Genomic DNA, 23,503 nt, shown 5'->3' on the forward strand with positions numbered 1-23,503 from the left:
TATTAAAGAATTTCTTCATGAAGGTCACATGGAAAATAAATTTTCTTCTGAAGTTTATGATAAAAATGTTCCAAAAATCTCTAGTTAAGCAAATTTTAGTAATCTTGATTTTATGGTACATACATAATTTGTCTAGATGTAGACATGTGATAAAATATAAGGGAGAATGTACACATGCCAACTAGGAAAGATTAATTTTCCTGATAAAATAAGGGAGCCCCATGTTTATGCTACTTCCGCTTCTTCCTACATGGGATATTTTCATGAAGATGTAGTGACTCTCATCCTTGCCTGGGGATACAAGAATAAGAACAAAAAGCCAGCATACTAAGAATGTTAAAGCAGGAAGCTATAAAGCACCTGGGTCATTGTTGATATTTTGGAGCTGCTGCACTAAACTTGGAATTATTCATCTCCAAATTTTCATTATGAGAGACAATCAAAGGTCTAACTTTTAAACTGTATTTGGCCATCATTCTGTTTCTGGCAGCCAAAAACATCTTAACTGATACACCATGAGAATACACACTATTTTTCAGAGAAAAACAAATGATTTAGAAAGTTAAGAAATTCAGGTTTATGTGGATTTGAAGCAGAAGAATAATAACTTGCACATTGAGAAATTGGTTCTGTTTGTAGAGGAAGAATTAGTAAAGTTTTGAAGTCAGTTTCAAAGGGAACAATTAGAATATGTTTAATCCATGAAATATATGAGAACCAACGTTAAAGAAATAACTGTGGATTGAAAACAATTTGAGGACAATTTGGAATGGTAATTGAGGTAAACAAATATGCCCCTAGAATAGCTACCTGCTTTCTAGATATATTAGGACACTATTAATATATAAGAAGGAAGAAAGGAGAGGCACATTTGAGAACTTGATCATGGGTGATAATTTGAACAAGTAATTTAGGAAATGCTTGTGAAATTTCTAAATGGATCTCATTTATTTTACAAATACTTATTGGGTGTCAATATGTGCCTGGACTCATTCTTATGTGTTTAAATATATTAATGAGGAAAAAATAACAACCAAAGATCATTCCCTAGTTGGGCATATATTTTTGAGTGAAGACAAAAAGTGAATAATAAATACAAGAAATCTATAATATACTATTTATTAAAAGCTAGTAAATGCTATGGAAATAAGAGACAAAGAGAGAATAAAAAGGAGTTAAGAATGTCTGCTTGGGCTGTGTGTTTTTGGTGTGTGTGTGTGTGTGTGTGTGTGTGTGTGTGTGTGTGTGTGTGTGTAGCGTAGTCAGGGTAGACCTAATAGAGAATTTTACCATTTGATCAAAGATGAGAAGGAAGTTAGAAACCCAGTGATACTGGAAAAAGAGTATTCCTTCAGATATTAATAAAGACATTGACCAAGCATAAGGTGGAACTATCTTGTTTCCAGAACAGGGAAGAAGGATAGTGAGTTGGGGCAAAGCAAATGGATGAGGGAGAGTCATAGAATAGATTAGTGAGTAAAGGGGGTAGAGTGTGATTTTGTCATGGGCTGAGGTCCCTGGGAAACTGGCAATAAAATGGAAATTAGAGATAGATATTAATCAGGGAGTGTTCTCATTATAACTACCTGTATGAAGTGACAAAATCAGAATAGTGCAGAAGTTATGCCATGGTGCAGTCACCTAAGGGGTTTAGTCAACCTTGGGTGGAGTTGGAAAGCTGAGACAGACCATCACATTATTCCTCCATTGTATAGAGGACCTGCTTTATACTCCCTCAGTAGCCAGTCATTGGATGCAGGCTGCCCCTAGGAAGGAGTGTGCCTTTTTTTTTTTTTTTTTTTGCGGTACACAGGCCTCTCACTGTTGTGGCCTCTCCCATTGCGGAGCACAGGCTCCGGACGGGCAGGCTTCACAGCCATGGCTCACAGGCTTAGCCGCTCGGTGGCATGTGGGATCTTCCCGGACCGGGGCACAAACACTCATGAACCCGCGTCCCCTGCATCGGCAGGCGGACTCTCAACCACTGCGCCACCAGGGAAGCCCAGGAGTGTGACTTTGAGTGAAGCAATTCTCTTTAGCTGTGGCACTTCCTGTAGAAGTCTGACATATGAAAGTTGTCAGACAAGAAAACTTACCAGCAGCTGAATGAGTAATTCCTTCTGTCCTGAAAGAGAAATTTAGGTCTAGGTCATGTAGCACAGTACCCACCATACCACAGAGTTTGATGTGCTGTTATTCTCTTGTTTCATTTACATTCTAGGATCATCTCTTTCAATACTCTAGTGGAAAACTTTACTTGAAGGAACATTGGAAATGAACTTCAGCCCACACCAATGTTGCTGGACTTGAGACTTGAGACCTCAGCAGATGAACATCATCTCAATTCTCTATTATCCATCCTAGATGACCCTCATTGTCTACCAGCACTACTGTTGGACCAGGTGGCATACATGGTCGAATGACCTACAGCCCTATCCCTGGTATGGTCTAAGACCTTCATTCTCCCATTCTTCTCAAAACATGACACTTGGACCTGTCTATTTACAATCAAATTGAGCAAGGGGATACAAAGAGGCATCTAAGTGGATCACCTTAGTCTGAGTCATATTTGTCCATGCCCCACTATGTAACATCAGCCTTACCTCCTCCTGATAGTATAAATTATCCCAGATAGATGGAATAGTTTTTCTTCTTGTCTGATAATCCTTTGGTACAAGAAGTCCAATGTGTCCATGTTTAGTGTTGGTCACATAGACATATCTTTTGTATTCTTTTTGATCCTCATTCCTGATACAGATGGAAAAGAACATACCAGGTTATTGGATACATACCATGTACCTGAGGCCATATTAATCTACTGTAGTGAAGATACTACTACTGGCCACAGAGCTGATATTGGGATTACTACTTGTTTGAGTTTGTGATAATTTGTAGTTATTCTCCAGAACCTGTCTAGTTTTTATAAGGGCCAAACTGATGAGTTAAATAGAAATATGATGGGGACCACAATCTCTGCATCTTTCAGCCCTTTAGATTGGTATTAGTCTTTGATTTCCCCTGGGATCCAATATCTTGGCCAAGTTGGGAGAGGAAAGGGCAGTTTCAGAAGCTTCCACTTGTCATTTCTTATTGTAATTTTTCTTACTTCATAAGCCAAGGAACATATGTGTGGATTGTGTCAACTTCCAATGATGTTTATTCCAATTACAGCTTTGGAGACCAAATATGTGACCACCAGATGATGTGTAGACTCAGTGAACACACTGTGATCTGGAAGTTATTTGTGCCAGTGAGGCTTCCTCTCCATATTGATGGATCTGAGTGTGACCTGGGAAATGCTTTCAGGTCTGTCTCATGTTCTGCTCTAATTGCAACAAATGTGTGCAGCCAAGGACATGTGCCCGGGCTTCCTGACACACAGATTTGACTGTGATTCTTAATAACTTATTAAATAGTTTCCCCCACATCCTCCTAAAAAATATGACCAGAAGATGGGTGTCCACCTTTACACATTACATCTAATATACCATGACTTTTGTACCCATTTCCAATGTATCCTATAGGAAATCTGAACTTTTCTTCCTCACTTAACAAGGGTAATCATTTTCATAGTTATTCTAAGAGTGTGTTAGCATTGTTTCCTTGAGGTCTTGCCAGAACATTTAATTCTGTATAACAGGAGACTTCTCCCAAATTGATGAAATCTCCCTTGTTCAATTTTGTGATCTCGCTCCTTTGGTCTGGAACACCAAGCAGCATTTCCATATATACTCCCTTCTCCTGCTGGTACTGAAAATCCTTCTTGATATGGTCCCTTTCCTTCTTTAACAGGTCTGAGGATTTGGTTATATTATTTGACCCAAGTTATAGATAAACGGACAAGAGGTCAATGGAAATAATATCCTGAAAGAGCTTATATTACCTTGAAGAACGGAGACCTTTAATTATCTTCAAGCAAGGTAGAAGTGCTAACCCTTAATAGGATGGAGTGGATCATTTCTGTAACTCAAGTGTATTAACCTAGATGTGCCTTTGTCATATTGAGACACTTTCTGGGAAAATTGGAGAACTGAAAACATCAGTAGCTGAAATGATTACTTCAGTCTTGAAGGGTAGATCTGGATCACAGCATTCATGACAGCCTTGCAGGTCTTTGTAAGCACTTTGCCTTTCACTCAAAATGAATTGGGCAGTTTTAATAGAACTATATGAAAAGAAGAAGGGGACTGAGAACAGAAACTTGAGAAAAATTGATTTTCAAGTGTTGTGAGAAGATCGGAAATTCCTTAAAATCACCTAAGAAGTAATAGGCAAGAATGATATAATTGAATTAAAAAAAAACAGAAAGAAAATTTCTATTAGGAAGTTATTAGCAGTGCCAAATGTAACCATAGGCAAGACTGGATTTAATAAGTAAGAGATAATTTGTGACTTAGGTGAGTTAAATGTAGTGAGAGTTTGCAGGGATGGGAATATATATTGAAGAAATGAGAGGTGAGAAAGTATCCATTGACAGATATTTTTCTCAAGAAATTTGAGCATGAAGAGAAGAAGGAAGATAGCTAAAGAAGGTTATGAAATACTAGTCTTTTTACATTGTTTGTTTGTTTTTGCCTTTTGGAAGAGGCTGGAGTGCATTTCTATTCTGACAAGAGCAAGAAATTAAAGAGTGGGAAGCTGAAAATGAGGAGAGAGAATAACAGATGAATGGCCTAAAGAGGATGGTATCCAAATTTGATTTTGACCAAACTCTACAGTAGTTGAAGAAATGGAATCAGCCTGGAAAGAAAGAAAAGGGAAGACAAAGAGAAATGAAATAGAAGTGCAAAATGAAAGGGTACTGTGCTTGGTGATTTCAATGAAAATAAACACAAGAGAGTGAAAAAAGCAAAAGATAATTTGTGATCAGAATGACACGCATTATAATTGAAGATTTTAGACAGGATATTTCTGAGTTAGACAACTTTATAGATGTGGGTTTGGAAATAATTTTGCAATAGTTGAATAAAAAATAAGTCACTGTTTTGAGGATGACATATACTTGTGGCTAAGCTTCTAAATTGGGATATTGAGAACAAAGTCAGCTTGTCATCAAGGATGGGACCCACCTTGGAGAGATCTTTCAAGAAACGGGAAGAGAAGCCAGAAAGTTAGTAAATAATTCGGTTGAGGAGAGATAAAATGATGGTATAAATTCAGAGGTATACCTGAGCCTCAAAGGAGGGAAATTTATGGAACAATAGAGAGTATCAATTCAGAGCTAAAGAATATCAACTTTCCTCCCCTCTGTCTGGGCATGTGAGAGAAGAGCATTTCTCTCTGAGGAGAGTGCAAGAAATAAATCCCTCTTCTCAAGTTAAAGTCAGGCTTCAGTGAAACAAAGGACATGGCAAGACCATCTTGTCAAGATTTGTAGAGGGCTTCCCTGGTGACGCATTGGTTGAGAGTCCACCTGCCGATGCAGGGCACATGGGTTCGTGCCCCAGTCTGGGAAGATACCACATGCCACGGAGCGTCTGGGCCCGTGAGCCATGGCCACTGAGCCTGCATGTCCGGAGCCTGTGCTCTGCAACAGGAGAGGCCACAACAGTGAGAGGCCTACGTACCGAAAAATATATATATATATTTGTAGAATTGGGGTAAATTAATTTATTGTGTAAAAATGCTCATAGCTTGAAGGATTATGCAACTGCCATTCAAACCCGGGTGTCTTTGCAAGTGTAAGGAGCTAATACTGGTAATTGTGAAGCAGCAACAGGTGTAACATGGTTCATCTCTACCTGGGATGCTGAGTCACCTTAGATATAAAGGATACAGTTAAAAATATCTTAGAGAGATGTTAATGGTAAAAGATAAGTGTAAGATGAAGAAATATGAAGTTGCATGGGATTTGAATGAGGAAAAAGAGACTACTATGTATAGTATCAGAGAAATAGAAGGAGAATGAGAACTACAGAGTGTGGTTTCAAATGAATTTTTTAAAATGTAAGAAGCAAACAGCATGAATTTTTTTTCCCTTACAAATGTAAAAAGCTATTTATGAACTCAGCCAATTACATTAACAGAAAAGTGAAATTTCATGTTATTAGCTAAAAGTATACTGGAGATTATCTTGCTCAAACTTGTCATTTCTGACACAAGGGAACAAGACAAAGGGATTAACATACTTGCAGAATATCCATAGCCAGTTGGTCAAGGAGAATAAGACTTTCTAATTTATTTTTTACCATGTTTTATAAAAATGTAATACTCAGACGTATAGCTCATGGTAAAATAATTTGTAAATTATGTAAAGTGAGCTTTTAAAAATACTTTCTATTTTTAATATTTAGTAGAAAATAGATATACATATATTTTAGGAGATAATCCCGTACTAGGAAAATGTTGAATCCATCTGTGGAATTGTACACCAACAGTGCCTTGAAACAGTGATATATCTGTGATAACCCATAGATTTTTGTGTAACGGGGGAGCTTATTAACTTTTTATATATATGTGTACCAATACCCTTCTGTATATTTATATCCACATGTGCATCTGTAATGATATCTATATTCATATCAAACTTATCCTTATCCTTATCCCTATATCTGTACCTATAACTATACTAATATCTACCTATCTATCTATGTGGCATTATAATTATGTCTGATATCTCATATTCTCAGTAGTATAAACCAAGTTCATTAACAATTATAAAATAACTCTTTATAATTAATTATGTATTTTGCCTTTCAAAGTGTTTTACCTGACAGAGCAATCATCAAATACTTTAAGATTTACTATTACCAATTTTTACTTCTAAACAGCTTCCAAATCTCCCTGGCTGTGGCCCTCATACATCTTGCATCAGCACACTTCTGCAACGCATTAATTTAACAAAATTGTAATGAAATAAAAATAATAAAACACATTACAGTTAAAAATAAGTCTCTTTTGCAAAAAAAAATTGTGTAAATGGCAGTGATTTAGTTTAAATATTAAAGTTTAAGTTTAATGTGTGTGTGTGCATGTTTGTGTGTGTGTGTGTGTATGTGAGAAAGAGTCAGAGACAGGGAGAGAGAAAGTCAGAATTGTGTTATTACTGTGTTTATTTTCTATGTGGACAATGACTCTGAAGGACAAAGCTGTTAATTGTTCAAGCCACTTTCTACTTTCAGGAAAGGAGCTCCAACACACATATAAATCAAAGCATTTTTGCTCATTTTGTTTTTTGTATTTTGACACTAGAAAATAAGGAAAGAGCTGAATAGTTTTATAAGTTGAGCTATGAATTAATCTATGAATATACATTTAGTTATACAGAGATGTAAAATAATGAATTACCTATGATGATCCCTTTTTTCTATTTGAATTCTAGATAAATCAATGATACAGAGAAGTGTGATAAGTAGATAGATAAAATATATCTGAGTATTTTTCTGTGTTTTGAAAGCATATTTATAATACTATGAAGCTATGAGTTGAATTTTCTCCACTGACTTTTGTTGATAGATTAATATTACTATCTTTCCCTGGATACTCTACATACTTCTCATTTAATTATTGCTTTTTTCTTTCTTAGAGGTTAAAATAATTGCTTTAAATATTTTAAAGACATTGTTTTTAAGTATGAGAGCACATTTTAATTTCTAACAAAGGACTCATGTTTCTTTGTATAATGAGCTATGTATTGTGTACTTATGCATTTTTTCTCACATTTTTTCCAATGTAATTTCACTCTAGACCCTCTACTGTATTATAAGCCATGTAAGTTTGTAATTTAGGCATGGGTAACTAAGTTGAAGAACATTGTATTGGACACTGTACTAAATATGGGAATACAAATAAATATATGCTCTAATCAGTCTTCTGAAAAGTTTATATTTTATTATGGGAAACATAAATAAATACGTGTAGTATAGTTATGAATATTTATGAGAGGCCCTAAGCTATATAAAACAGATGAGCATATTCATATAAGCATTTCTATATTATTCACAATCACGCATAAATTCCCTTGCATAGACTGTACATATATGCTATGTTTATGTATGTAATATTTGTTGAGAGAAAGGCTAAATGAATGAGTGCATGAATGAAGTAAGTTATGCACTAAGTTAAACAGAGGCACCAAGGAAGCAGTAACTTACTGTATTTGAATGAATCAGGCAGGATGTAATAGTAGAAGAGATGATTAAGTTCCATCTTCCAAGACACAGAAGCTGTCCACCCTGATTGATGCAGGATATGAAATTCCAAGTAGAATGCAGAACATGAGCAAAAGCTCAGAGGTCAGGGATGGAAGAGCTCATTCAAGAGCTGAGAGCATCCTCACATGACTAAGGGACAGTGCGATGAGGAAGAAGAGCTAAGGCTGAAGGGTTTGCCGAGAGATGCAACCACATATTTATGTACTTTTAAAAGGCATTCAGATATCCCGCTCCATTCTGGTTTCATTAAGAAAAATGACACATTTTCTGTTTATCCTATTCGTTGCCTCAGAGCCCTTTTCATCACATCATTCCAAAGAGCCACTAATACTATTTTTGTGTAGCCATATGAGAAGATACCTAATTGGCAATTCTATTATGCTAAATAATTAAGGAATATTAATGAAATGTATAAAATGATGACATTGGCATTTTGTAAAGATTCCCTTGGGACAGCATCCAGGGTGAACTGGAGAGAGCAGATTATAAATATTATTTCTCTTTATGTGTTAAAACTTAGATCTTGTCAGTCCAATGTTGATTTGCTTAGTCAGAAAATGTCCTGTGTACTGAAAGGATTATATTTTTCCAAGAGAAGATTTAAGTAGCAGAAGGAATATAATTAGATACACTTGGTATTCACAACTGCTAAATTGCCAAAGGGTATATTTTAAATATCTCTAAATTAGGTTTCTGCATTTTCATTCCAAGGTAATATTTTTGTTTTCAACCTGCAAGAGTGGAGAATAAAATCAGTTCAGCGCCTCTCCAGTTTGTCCTTACCAGCTACTCTAATCCCTAACAGCCAGATCATTCACTGTAAATGCAACAGTACATTAGATGACATATGTGATAATAATCACAAAAGTTATCTTCAAAGAATATGAACCTACCTAAGGAAATCAGCCCTGAAATCTTAGAAGTCTTAGTGAAACCAATTCATACTGCTTCCTGTGCCCATTAAGTTCTTACATTTTCTTCTTAATTGGAATTTCATCTAAACAGAATTTTGAATATCAGAATTCCAGGTTTTTATTTCATTATCATGGAGTGTAAATGATTAATATGCAATGAGAAGAGAGGGCTTGCAGTGTGAGTTATGGCTAAGGGTCAGATAAAGTGCTATATGCCTTTTACAGTTTGTTATCCAATATGCATCATAGCTGAGTCAGAACATGTGATCAAATTTTATACAAGTTCACTATGTGACCCTCTAAATTAAGGACAACTCATTGTTAGTTCTAACACTATTAAGATCAGTTTCACATATAGATTAAAATATATTCATTTAAAATATACTGTATTCAAAACACAGGCTTTTAGTGCTGTATCTACTCATAAGTGTACTCACATAAGTAGCATATACCTTAATGACAATGCACACAAATTAACAAATGATTACTATTGAATGACTGCTCCATTCAGTTCACATAGGTTTCCCTAAGAAAGCTGTAGAATTAAGTGGATGGCAAACAAAAAGATTGATGTTATTTAAAGGCAAGAGAATAGGTTTTGGAGTCAATTTCTAATGCAGTATTGTTCAAGCTATAATATCGTAGTGAAAGAATGTAAACTCCAGTTGTCTCTGCTTTAATACTGAAACCAAATAAGTTAGTGTTAGTAATAGTACTTCCTCATAGCTATAGGTAACTACAAATATTAGCAGTACTGTTGCCATTGGCTACTGCTAAGTCCAATGAAAATCAACTAATTGAAATTTTCCTGTTTACAGTTCTACCACACATTTAGATAATTCTCCATGACTGATTCACTCTGTAAACATCCTGGAATTTAAAATAGAAACTTGGTGTTAGTGGCATAAATATTTGCCATTTCAACTTTTCATGAATAATTTCAAAGATCAATGGTAAGTGTTATGTACATGACATGTAAAAATTATAATTTTCTTGGAATTCACATTTGAATTATGGCTGTTTAGATTGGTCCCATCCATATCCATAGTGAGTAAAATTAGTCACATTAAAAAACCACAGCTCCAGGTTAGTCTGGGTTGTTCTGAAAACAGAGCCTGAGACAGTGGCATGCATGCCGGCAGCGTATTTGCAAAGTGACCCCAGGTATCAGGTGTAAGGGACAGAGAGGACGAGGAAGGCTGTGAAGTGAACTAGGGGAAGTGGAATGTATAAAAAGGGAAGTCAATCTAAAGCTGTGCTGTAGTTTTTTACAGATGAGATTCCCTGAAACCTGACCCTGTGAGAACTGTGGAAAAATCTGTGAACTGTATTCTCAGACTGTCTACTCAGGGCAGGAAAAAGAGGTAGGATTTATCTGTTGACTCCAGATCCCTATTGGTCAAATGTGAGAATTAATGGTCACAAATACAGGTGTTGCTTGTGTGAGGGATGAACATTTATCAGGGCAGAGCTGATTTCCTTAGGCATCCCGTGTTGCAGCATCAGAGAAGCCCAGAGCAAGAAGGAAGTAGTAAGCAACATGGTTCGGAGGTGAGGTACTGTTGGATTGCACCTGCATGAAACTGATTGAAGCCCTTTGTTTGATTGGTTGTCACACACTGAATGAAGTAGCAGGGAGGCAAGGAGGATTTTGAAGTGGTATACAAGAAGTTTCCAATATATTAAACAACTTTCTCCTCTAAAAAGTAGTTTTTTCTTACTCCTGACATATCTGGTGCTAATCTACTGCATATAGTATTTTCTGCCTTGAATGGAAGATTAGAATAAATGTAAAAATTTGTGGAATGAAGTGAAATTTATGTAGAAAAGTGTCTAATATGAGTGGTTCTCTTTTGTAAACTGATAATATCAAATTTCCTGCGTGGCCAAAGAAATTGACCTGTGAAACTTCATCAGTTTATCATCATTTCTTACATGGCCATATTGTGATTTAAAAATTCTGAAGCAACCAATTATGCGTGATATAAGAGAAAATGTAAGTAATATTAAACTCGAGAAGAAATCAAATTAGCCCATTTGTAATACGAACATTCTTTTGATATTTAGTTATTAGCCATCTAACGTCTATACAATATTTTGAAAGTTACTCTTCAATTTAATTCAATTTAATCATCTTAATAAGTATTTACTGAATGATAGCATTATGATTTTAGACCTCCAGCAGGTATATTGGTCAAATGCTAAGGGTTAAGACTGAGAAGATGCATTATGGACTCGATTTTTTTTTTCTCATATACCTTTTTGTGACTTTGGAAATCAATTTGGCTTTTGGGAGATTTAATTTTCTCACCTTTAAATGAGAGATTCAATAAAATGGACTGAATACTCCTTTAATTTATGCAATGCAATGAATCTTCTTGACATAGATCCTCTAGTATGGCCGTCTATATTCATCCCAGTATGAAACAAATCTCATGTTCTGTAAGGCTTTTTCCTATGTCTTATATTACATATAATTTTAGAACCATCTTTCAAAGCATGGGCAACTGAATATTTACAGAAATATAAATGCCTGTATTGCTATAACTATTACTAGCATACCCTTGTCTTTTCTAGTGACATTTTACTGTTCAAAAGATTCTGTTTGAATCTGAATCAGAAATGTATTCAAAGACCCTCATAGTTTTTCTTAAAAGCATGTGTAAATGACACTGACTTTCTTGAGCTTATCACTGTAAATGTTAACCTTATAATAATGCTTTATAGGTTTTCGTTTTATACTCAGCTAAAGGTAATTAAAACTACTGGTTTATATCACTTATTTGAGTCAGAAAAATTTTTATCAGTTAAAGACTTCTGCTTAAATTGTAGAACTGAAATATTATAAAGCTTCTTATTGCTTGTCATTTTTAGAGACATAGTTTTATAAAATATTGAATTAAGTTCAGAAATAGCATTAGCGATGCAGTTTGTCTGTGCCTGCATGACAACTAGTAGTAAATTTACTTGTACTTAAAGATTGCTCTATGTGCTGTCAGGTTATTGGTTAATTTCCACTGTTACCACTGCTTGCAACTGAACTATTATAATGTCATTCTATTAGAAATTCAGTCCTCGCAAAATTGCAGGGTTTTACATTTTTTCATTGTTTTCTCCTAACTTAAAGCTGAAAATTTTTAAAGACTAGGCAAGTGTGACACTGACAAAGAAGAAACAAGCAACGAGTATGCCAGAGGAAAGGGATGATTAAACACACTATACTTCCCAGTGGTACAACACTGTGATCACACAGCATTTTATGCATAACTTCCAAGGCTCAACAAAATTATTGAGTGCTTCAGCACCCATATCATCATTGTTGTGTATCCTTTTGGCAGCTGTTATGATTATTAGCCTTGTGATGATGATTATACTCTGGATGCTCCTTTTGGCTCAACTGTTCTTGGCTTATTCTTCCTCAAGACCAGTGAAAGCCAAGCCAGAGCAGTGACCTGGGAGCAAGCCAGGGTGGAGCTTCATCTGGCTCTTTCATGGAGTGCACGCTTGATAATAACTACATTTTAAAGACATAGAAACAAGAACCATTTTCAATTTTGTAAACCTGATAATCATTGTTTTTGCTATTACTTAATATTATAGAAGAAAATATGCTGGTATTTAACATAAAAATAAACAAAATGAACTAATTCAACTCCCAATTTTTCTACTGATTTCTTAGTTTTTTCTTTTTATTCTCGTATTCAGTTTGCTAAAAGTGGGAACAAGCATACTTGGTCATTCAAGATCATTGACTTGTGAAGATCAAAATTTGAATGAGGTATTACAATGTGAAAATGTATATAAACAACATGCTTTTAGAAATGTGTAAGACTTTTTTTCAATATTGACCTAGTCCATCCTAGCTTTATAGATAGATAGATAGATAGATAGATAGATAGATAGATAGATAGATATGTTTTGGAGAAAGAAATTAGATTTTTCAAGTCACAGACTGATTGCTTAAAAATTAGTTTGATTGCTTTAACTCAAAGAATAAGTTTAAAAATTTCAGTGTCAATAGTTTGAAGCCTCAAAAGAAAGTACATATAAACAGAATATCTAAGATGAAACTAATGACATTAATGTCAATTCAGTGTGTGATTTTATAAATTGAATTATATTTCATATGCATGAAATCAAGTACACATTGTCATCCTATGTAAAGTAAATACCTTTGAAGTCAAATTACCTGGAGCCAAATCTTTCAGGCTTGGGATTCTTTTGTTTTTCCTCATCCATTTAACAGTGGCCAATATTAAGTTTCCTTAAGAAAGCTTATTAATCAGAATCCCAATGGGGCATACACTCATCTTCTTTATATTCTATGCAAAATTTTGGAAACGTTCATGCTTCATAAATGTTTATTAGAGGAACTGATGAATACTGTGAGTGTAAGTACATATAAATGTCATTGTGGTTCTTCATAGTGTACATGAGTTAGTATAGCTCTGTTTGAGCTAAACAACTTTTCAAGAGGAATGATAAAATACAAAACATTAACAAAAGTGCTTTAATTAATTGCCAAGTTTTTGTTTCATTGCTTATGTAACTGTATTTTATGATATACTTTATACAAATATTTAAAACCTTGGTTTATGAATTCTGTTGATTTTAACATTTTTTTCTTTCATCAACATGATAGAGGAGTGAGTTTATATGTTTAATAAACTTAGGCTTTTCCCAAAATGTATGAAAGCCTGAGATTATCAGCCTAATTATATAATACTATAGTGTAAAATATGTGTGTATATGAATATGCATATGTTTTATGTATATAATACTTTTTCTCACACTTAAAATGTGGGAGTAAATAATATGCATAGTATACATATATAAAATTAATATATACATACATCTATGTGTGTGTGTATATATATATATATATATATATATATATATATATATATAGTCTCTTTATCTCTGTATGTGTACATTGAAGAATTGGACTGTTCATAAATTACAGGGGACTTTTAAAAATATGGTGGATAACAACTTTTTGTCAGGACTTTAAAATATAAGGAAAAACTATCATAAACTTGTATATCCTTTAGAATCTATACACCTAGTACATCAGGATCCAGAAGTAAAAGTCAGTTGACTCTAACCAAAGAAACATCTTAGCAACACCTAGATTCCTAGGAAGATAAAATCGGATTGCCTTATCATATTCCTAAGAGACATGGTTACCATAAGGTGAAATCCCCAAGTTCTACTCTACTTGCCAATAGGCAAGTATGTGACAATTATATCTAAAATTACTACTGTGTTGTGATTTCTAAGTGTATCCTTTGTTTCCTCTTGGAAGTCCTACCCCATTTATCCCTGATATTCTTGTCTGACTTATCTCCTTGATAAAATTGTACCTCAGACAGATATTAAGATTTGCAGGCCAAGAAAAAAGAGTAAAAGTCCAAGAAAAGATTCTATATGTAGTAAATATATCTTTTGGATCATAGTATTCCCATGTAAGTATTTGTATTTTATAACTGGAATACTTATGTAGAAATGGTATTGGCTATGAAGGATTTGATAGCCATATTAAGGTAATACTTATCAAATTTTGTTCTGTTCAATCCAATGCAACTATGCCAAACTGTTATTCAGTTAATGAAGACAGACATATATAGGAGGAAAAAAAAAAACATAATCCTGAATCAAAATATGGACAGGTAAATAATATCCATGCATGAGCTAGCCTCATACAGGCATTAAGTACTAAAATAGATGTTCAAAATGTGTCATTGTGGCTTTAAATATATATATATATATATATATATATATATATATATATATATATTATAGTCCCTTAATACCCTCTAAAATTTGACAGTAAGTAAGAGGTTTATAAATTTTGCCCTAGAATCTCCTTATAGTTCTCACAGATTGAAATCATAGTTATGCTTGGAGTTGAAGGAGAGGCAAATCAGTTGGTCCAAGCCCTGGAATTAAATAGATGATAGATAAAGATAATGATAGACGATAGAGATAGGTAGATAGATAGATAGATAAATAGACAGATACATAGATAAACAACAACTCTATTTTTGGTCTTTGCTTAATGAAAGTGTTCCAATAATAAACATACTTGAAAATACCTGGTTTAGTTTTAAGCCACAATGATATTTAGAGGTCAACCAATGTGTATCTTTCAAAGATGTAGCTGGCTATTGTTCAGAACATTTTTCTTCTGATGGATGTATGTGCATGCAAGATTTCACTTACAATGAACGAAATTGCCTACTATGTAGGCAGTAATGATAGTGATGTGTTAAAATTGTACACTTTTGCACACTTTCTTCAAGAAAAGTGAGCATTAGAGTGTTAGAGACTAAATGTTTCTCTTTAATACATTATGACCTTGTCAAGATGTTGACAAAAATGTGGCAGGTAAGTATATTGTGCACGGGTCAGCAAGCTTTGACCTTGTCAAAAACATGATCCACTACTGTGCCTACCTTCATTTCTCAGCAGGAGAATATCTGAAGTTTTAGTACAAGAAAATATACAAAAAATGAGGGAAAAATAAAGAAAATTGATGGAGAAAAATCTCTATGAGCTGTCTTAGCGTTTAGTTACCTCATACTAAGTGACATTGTAAACATTTAAATACAGATATTAGCTAGAGTTGATGCTGAATCACAGAAAGAGATTTGAGCTTCCCCATCAATCATCAGAAATTTGTTATGCTTATTCCTGTTTTGTTTTTTCTATGCAGTTTTTTCCTTAGCATCAAATTACTCAGAATCATTCCTTTACATATTACAAGTTAAAAGGTCAGTAAGTACACGTTTTTGCATTATTGTTCTCTGCCAGTGTTACATCGCTAATTCTGTATTTAATAAAATAAATTAGCTCTCTGTGTAGTATAAATTTTTATTTCCATTATTAACTTGCTTTGTGGTTAATAATACTTGCCCTAGCTACCTTGCACTGTTATCAGAACAAATGAGAATTGTTTATGGGAAAACACTGAAGCCATGTCTGTAAGGCACTGTTCAGATGTCCTTTCAGTACTGAAATCTTATTTTTTCTGCAGCTGGGATTGTTGCCACCAGACAGTCCTCAGCTGTCAGCTTTGTAATTGATTTGGCTGAGGAGATTCCTCAGCTTCATGGTGCCACTCCATTTGCAGGGTAGTGTGCATCAAATTACCAGTTGTTAAAGGTATGTAAAGGCCTGGCCCCTCAATCTTACTCAGTACAATTACAGAGGCCCCTATGGAGTTTGCTTAGGCCTTTGTTGAAACTATGTTACAGCCCAGCTTCTCTCTACCATATCCACTTCCTTTCTTTCCATTTACTGCTGTATTCACTATACACTTAAAATGGTTAAAATAGTAAATTTTATGTTATATATCTTTTATCACAGTTAAAAGAAAACAAACTACTGATTGGTGGAGGTAATGTGTCATAATTTCAAATGTATGTTAGATACACAGGTTCCACTTCATAAAATAGACTAAACAAGCTTAGCTAATGAGAGTTTTGTTACACTGGATACTTTAAACCACCACATTAAAAATCTCCCGGAGCCGGAGGAAGATGGCGGAAGAGTAAGACGCGGAGATCACCTTCCTCCCCACAGATACATCAGAAATTCATCTACACGTGGAACAACTCCAACAGAACACCTACTGAACGCTGACAGAAGACCTCAGACCCCCCAAAAGGCAAGAAACTCCCCACATACCTGGGTAGGTCAAAAGAAAAAAAGAATAAACAGAGACAATAGGATATGGACGGGACCTGCACCAGTGGGAGGGAGCCGTGAAGGAGGGAAGGTTTCTACACACTACAAGCCCCTTCGAGGGCGGAGACTGCAGGTGGCGGAGGGGGAAAGCTTCGGAGTAGCGGAGGAGAGCACAGCAACAGGGGTGTGGAGGGCAAAGCAGAGAGATTTTGGCACAGAGGATCGGTGCCCTCAGGCACACACCAGCCCGAGAGACTTGTCTGCTCGGCCACCGGGGCGGGCGGGGCTGGGAGCTGAGGCTCGGGTATCGGCTTTCAGTCGGAGCGCAGGGAGAGGTCTGGGGCTGACGGCAGGAAGAGACCCTGAAGGGGTTAGTGCTAGCCCGGAGGGAGTCCGGGGAAAGGGTCTGGAGCTACCGGAGAGGCAAGAGACTTTTTTCCCTTTTGTTGCCTGGTGCGCGAGGAGAGGGCATTCCCCTCCCTCCCCTCTGCCTGAGTGAGCCAGAGCCCCCGAATCAGCGGCTCCTTTAAACCCGTCCTGTCTGAGCGAAGAACGGACGCCCTCCGGCGACCTACGCGCAGAGGCGGGGCCAGGTCCAAGACTGAGACCCGGGAGCTGTGAGAGCAGAGACAGGGAAATCTCTCTGTGCAGCCTCCAAGGCAGCGGATTAAAGCTCCACGGTCCATTTGATGTGCCCTGCGTCTGTGGAGTGCATGAATGGACAGCGAATCATCCCAAATTGAGGAAGTGGACCTTGAGGACAAGATTTAAGACTTCCCCCCCCCCTTTTTCCCTCTTTTTACAACGAATTATCTCAAATTAAGGAGGTGGACTTAGCAAGATTTCAGACTTTTCGCCCTTTTCCTCTTTTTACAACGAATTATCCCAAATCGAGGAGGTGGACTTGGAGAGCAAGATTTTTGATTTTTCCCCCTGCTCTCTTTTTGTGAATGTGTATGTGTAATCTTCTGTGTAAGATTCTCTCTGTATAGCTTTGCTTTGCTTCCACCATATGTCCCAGGGTTCTTTCGGTCCGTGTTTTTTTTCAATAATTACTTTTTAATTTTAATAACGCTACTATATTTCATACTTTATTCTATTTTACTTTACCTGCTCTTTCTTTTTTTCCTCCCTTCCCTTCCTCCCTCCCTCCCTCCGCTCCTCCTTTCCTTCTTTCTTTTTCTTTCCTCCATCCCTCCCTCCCTCCCACCCTTCTTCTTCCCACTTTCTTTTTCTTTCCTTCCTCCCTCCCTCCCTCCCTCCTGTCTTTCTTTCTTTCTTTCCTTCCTCCCTCCCTCCCTCTCTTCTTCCATTCACTCTTCCTTTTGCTTTCATTCCTCCCTCCCTCCCTCCTTTCTTTCCTTTCTTTCCATCCTTCCTCCTTCCCTCCTTTCTTTCTTTCTTCCTTCCTTCCTTCCTTACTTCCCTTCTTCCTTTCTTTCAATCTCTCTTTCTTTCTTCTACTAATTATTTCTTTCTACTTTTTCTCACTGTTATTCTGAGCCGGGTGGATGAAAGGCTCTTGGTGCTGCAGACAGGAGTTAGTGCTGTGTCTCTGAAGTGGGAGAGCCAACTTCAGGACACGGGTCCACAAGAGACCTCCCAGCTCCACATAATATCAAGCAGCGAAAATCACCCAGGGATCTCCATCTCAACACCAGCACCCAGCTTCAGTCAACGACCAGCAAGCTACAGTGCTGGTCACCCTAGGCCAAGCAACTAGCAAGGCAGGAACACAACCCCACCCATTAGCAGAGAGGATACCTAAAAACATAATAAGGCCACAGGCACCCCAAAACACACCACCAGACGTGGACCTGTCCACCAGAAAGACAAGATCGAGCTTCAACCACCAGAACACAGGCATTAGTCCCCCCCACCAGGAAGCCTACACAACCTACTGAAACAACCTTAGCCACGGGGGACAGACACCAAAAACAACGGGAACTACGAATCTGCAGCCTGCAAAAAGGAGACCCCAAACACAGTAACATAAGCAAAATGAGAAAGCAGAAAAACACACAGCAGGTGAAGGAGCAAGATAAAAACCTACCAGACCTAACAAATGAAGAGGTAATAGGCAGTCTACCTGAAAAAGAATTCAGAATAATGATAGTAAAGCTGATCCAAGATTCTATTTCCCAGATCCAAAATCTTGGAAATAGAATAGACAATATGCAAGAAACAGTTAACAAGGACCTAGAAGAACTAAAGATGAATCAAGCATCGATTAAAAACACAATAAATGAAATGAAAAATACTCTAGATGGGATCAATAGCAGAATAACTGAGGCAGAAGAACGGATAAGTGAGGTGGAAGATAAAATAGTGGAAATAACTGATGCAGAGAAAAATAAAGAAAAAAGAATGAAAAGAACAGAGGACAGTCTCAGAGACCTCTGGGACAACATTAAACGCACCAACATTCGAATTATAGGGGTTCCAGAAGAAGAAGAGAAAAAGAAAGGGACTGAGAAAATATTTGAAGAGATTATAGTTGAAAACTTCCCTAATATGGGAAAAGAAATAGTTAATCAAGTCCAGGAGGCACAGAGAGTCCCATACAGAATAAATCCAAGAAGAAATACGCCAAGACACATATTAATCAAACTGTCAAAAATTAAACACAAAGAAATCATATTAAAAGCAGCAAGGGAAAAACAACAAATAACACACAAGGGAATCCCCATCAGGTTAACAGCTGATCTCTCAGCAGAAACTCTACAAGCCAGAAGGGAGTGGCAGGACATAATTAAAGTGATGAAGGAGAGAAACCTGCAACCAAGATTACTCTACCCAGCAAGGATCTCATTCAGATTTGATGGAGAAATTAAAACGTTTACAGACAAGCAAAAGCTGAGAGAGTTCAGCACCACCAAACCAGCTTTACAACAAATGCTAAAGGAACTTCTCTAGGCAAGAAACACAACAGAAGGACTATACCTACAATAACGAACCCAAAGCCATTAAGGAAATGGGAATAGGAACATACATATCAAAAATTACCTTAAATGTAAATGGACTAAATGCTCCCACCAAAAGACACAGAGTGGCTGAATGGATACAAAAACAAGACCCATATATATGCTGTCTACAAGAGACCCACTTCAGACCTAGAGACACATACAGATTGAAAGTAAGGGGATGGAAAAAGATATTCCATGCAAATGGAAATCAAAAGAAAGCTGGAGTAGCAATTCTTATATCAGACAAAATAGACTTTAAAATAAAGACTATTAGAAGAGACAAAGAAGGACACTACATAACGATAAAGGGATCGATCCAAGAAGAAGATATAACAATTGTAAATATTTATGCACCCAACATAGGAGCACCTCAATACATAAGGCAAATACTAACAGCCATAAAAGGGGAAATCGACAGTAACACAATCATAGTAGGGGACTTTAACACCCCACTTTCACCAATGGACAGATCATCCAAAATGAAAATAAATAAGGAAACACAAGCTTTAAATGATACATTAAACAAGATGGACTTAATTGATATTTATAGGACATTCCACCCAAAAACAACAGAATACACATTTTTCTCAAGTGCTCATGGAACATTCTCCAGGATAGATCATATCTTGGGTCACAAATCAAGCCTTGGTAAATTTAAGAAAATTGAAATTGTATCAAGTATCTTTTCCGACCACAATGCTATGAGACTAGACATCAATTACAGGAAAAGATCTGTAAAAAATACAAACACATGAAGGCTAAACAATACACTACTCAATAATAAAGTGATCACTGAAGAAATCAAAGAGGAAATTAAGAAATACTTAGAAACAAATGACAATGGAGACACGACGACCCAAAACCTATGGGACGCAGCAAAAGCAGTTCTAAGGGGGAATTTTATAGCAATACAATCCCACCTTAAGAAACAGGAAACATTTCGAGTAAACAACCTGACCCTGCACCTAAAGCAATTAGAGAAAGAAGAACAAAAAACCCCCAAAGTTAGCAGAAGGAAAGAAATCATAAAGATCAGATCAGAAATAAATGAAAAAGAAATGAAGTAAACGATAGCAAAGATCAACCAAACTAAAAGCTGGTTCTTTGAGAAGATAAACAAAATTGACAAACCATTAGCCAGACTCATCAAGAAAAGAAGGGAGAAGACTCAAATCAGTAGAATCAGAAATGAAAAAGGAGAAGTAACAACTGACACTGCAGAAATACAAAAGATCATGAGAGATTACTATAAGCAACTCTATGCCAATAAAATGGACAACCTGGAAGAAATGGACAAATTCTTAGAAATGCACAACCTACCAAGACTGACTCAGGAAGAAATAGAAAATATGAATAGACCAATCACAAGCACTGAAATTGAAACTGTGATTAAAAATCTTCCATCAAACAAAAGCCCAGGACCAGATGGCTTCACAGGCGAATTCTATCAAACATTTAGAGAAGAGCTAACACCCATCCTTCTCAAACTCTTCCAAACAATATCAGAGGAAGGAACACTCCCAAACTCATTCTACGAGGCCACCATCACCTTGATACCGAAACCAGGCAAGGATGTCACAAAGAAAGAAAACTAGAGGCCAATATCACTGATGAACATAGGTGCAAAAATCCTCAACAAAATACTAGCAAACAGAATCCAACAGCACATTAAAAGGATCATACACCATGATCAAGTGGGGTTTATTCCAGGAATGCAAGGATTCTTCAATATACGCAAATCAATCAATGTGATACACCATATTAACAAGTTGAAGGAGAAAAACCATATGATCATCTCAATAGATGCAGAGAAAGCTTTCGACAAAATTCAACACCCATTTATGATAAAAACCCTGCAGAAAGTAGGCATAGAGGGAACTTTCCTCAACATAATAAAGGCCATATATGACAAACCCACAGCCAACATTGTCCTCAACGGTGAAAAACTGAAACCATTTCCACTAAGATCAGGAACAAGACAAGGCTGCCCACTCTCACCACTCTTATTCAACATAGTTTTGGAAGTTTTAGCCACAGCAATCAGAGAAGAAAAGGAAATAAAAGGAATCCAAATTGGAAAAGAAGAAGTAAAGCTGTCACTGTTTGCAGATGACATGATACTATACATAGAGAATCCTAAAGATGCTACCGAAAAACTACTAGAGCTAATCAATGAATTTGGTAAAGTAGCAGGATACAAAATTAATGCACAGAAATCTCTGGCATTCCTGTACACTAATGATGAAAAATCTGAAAATGAAATCAAGAAAACACTCCCATTTACCATTGCAACAAAAAGAATAAAATATCTAGGAATAAACCTACCTAAGGAGACAAAAGACCTGTATGCAGAAAATTATAAGACACTGATGAAAGAAATTAAAGATGATACAAATAGATGGAGAGATATACCATGCTCCTGGATTGGAAGAATCAATATTGTGAAAATGACTCTACTACCCAAAGCAATCTACAGATTCAATGCAATCCCTATCAAACTACCACTGGCATTTTTCACAGAAGTAGAACAAAAAATTTCAAAATTTGTTTGGAAAAACAAAAGACCCCGAATAGCCAAAGCAATCTTGAGAACGAAAAACGGAGCTGGAGGAATCAGGCTGCCTGACTTCAGACTATACTACAAAGCTACAGTAATTAAGACAGTGTGGTACTGGTATAAAAACAGAAAGATAGATCAGTGGATCAGGATAGAAAGCCCAGAGATAAACCCACGCACATATGGCCAACTTATCTTTGATAAAGGAGGCAGGAATGTACAGTGGAGAAAGGACAGCCTCTTCAATAAGTGGTGCTGGGAAAACTGGACAGGGACATGTAAAAGTATGAGATTAGATCATTCCCTAACACCATACACAAAAATAAGCTCAAAATGGATTAAAGACCTAAATGTAAGGCCAGAAACTATCAAACTCTTAGAGGAAAACATAGGTAGAACACTCTATGACATAAATCACAGCAAGATCCTTTTGGACCCACCTCCTAGAGAAATGGAAATAAAAACAAAGATAAACAAATGGGACCTAATGAAACTTCAAAGCTTTTGCACAGCAAAGGAAACCATAAACAAGACCAAAAGACAACCCTCAGAATGGGAGAAAATATTTGCAAATGAAGCAACTGACAAAGGATTAATCTCCAAAGTTTATAAACAGCTCATGCAGCTCAATAGCAAAAAAACAAACAACCCAATCCAAAAATGGGCAGAAGACTTAAATAGGCATTTCTCCAAAGAAGATATACAGACTGCCAACAAACACATGAAAGAATGCTCAACATCATTAATCATTAGAGAAATGCAAATCAAAACTACAATGAGATATCATCTCACACCAGTCAGAATGGCCATCATCAAGAAATCTAGAAACAATAAATGCTGGAGAGGGTGTGGAGAAAAGGGAACACTCTTGCACTGCTGGTGGGAATGTGAATTGGTACAGCCACTATGGAGAACAGTATGGAGGTTCCTTAAAAAACTAAAAATAGAACTACCATATGACCCAGCAATCCCACTACTAGGCATATACCCTGAGAAAACCATAATTCAAAAAGAGACATGTACCAAAATGTTCATTGCAGCTCTATTCACAATAGCCCGCAGCTGGAAACAATCTAAGTGTCCATCATCGGATGAATGGATAAAGAAGATGTGGCACATATATACAATGGAATATTACTCAGCCATAAAAAGAAACGAAACTGAGCTATTTGTAATGAGGTGGATAGACCTAGAGTCTGTCATACAGAGTGAAGTAAGTCAGAA

This window comes from Hyperoodon ampullatus, assembly GCF_949752795.1.
Source record: "Hyperoodon ampullatus genome assembly, chromosome: 17".
NCBI classification, from domain to species: Eukaryota; Metazoa; Chordata; class Mammalia; order Artiodactyla; family Ziphiidae; genus Hyperoodon; species Hyperoodon ampullatus.